Here is an 809-nt window from a genome sequence, read left to right as displayed (position 1 = left end):
CGCTTCTAGCTGTTACGGTTCAAGTAACCCCGCGCAGCCTTCTGGTTGAATATTAGCTTTAGTCATGACTATTTGCATTTTATTTTGCTAGATAAAGTAATACTTATGAAGATGACAGGACACCTCACTCTCACCTAAAAAATTCAAGCAGTGACATGTGAAGTGCACTGATGTAACTGTATATTATTTAGTTCTCCTGTAAGACCACTCTATTTTACTCAATCTAGGATGCTTGTAAGAAATTACTTTCAAAGCATAGCATGCATAGCTATATGCTGCCTCTCACTGCATCCACAATTTGTGCATATAACAGGTAGACATATTTTTATTGTGATGTCAGAACATAAGCAATCAATGCTGGCATTTCACTGAACTTTTCAAGTGCTGTTATTTCTGTACAGCCGGTCTGGCTGGCCAAAGGAAAAAAAAACAAAAAGAAAGAAAGAAAAAAAAAAAAAGGCTGCCATGCATACTTCTAATGTTAGCACACTTTGTTTTTCCGCTTTTTAATTCCTTATGTTGTGTTACAAATGTCATGATCTGTTCTGAATGGAGGATAGTCGGTGTGAGGTGAAGGGAGGCTGAAAAACAGTTCAGCTGTGCTTTTCTGGTAGCAAGTTTTGGGGTTTGTGTTTGCTTGTTTTTAAAGGAGGGGCTCATATAAACTGTATTTATATTGAAATTTAAGACAGGGAAGTCACCAACGGCAGAAATAACTCGGTTGTTAGCAAAGCAGGAGCGACTCAAAACAACAACAGGCATCTTCCTTCCTCCTGGCAAGCAGCAAAACCCCTCGACCTGCACTACCC

The 809-nt window shown here is 39.2% G+C and overlaps 1 protein-coding gene across 1 annotated transcript in view; it reads right to left on the bottom strand.

The window, feature by feature from the left end:
- The window catches only part of CDO1 (cysteine dioxygenase type 1), a 9,244-nt gene that overhangs the window by 8,263 nt on the left and 172 nt on the right, over positions 1-809 (bottom strand). The gene's annotated exons all lie outside the window — the stretch shown is intronic.

Source organism: Merops nubicus, unplaced genomic scaffold (assembly GCF_000691845.1).
Source record: "Merops nubicus isolate BGI_N331 unplaced genomic scaffold, ASM69184v1 scaffold40266, whole genome shotgun sequence".
NCBI classification, from domain to species: domain Eukaryota; kingdom Metazoa; phylum Chordata; class Aves; order Coraciiformes; family Meropidae; genus Merops; species Merops nubicus.
Note: the sequence above shows the minus strand (reverse complement) of the source record. Positions and strands in the feature narration are given on the sequence as shown.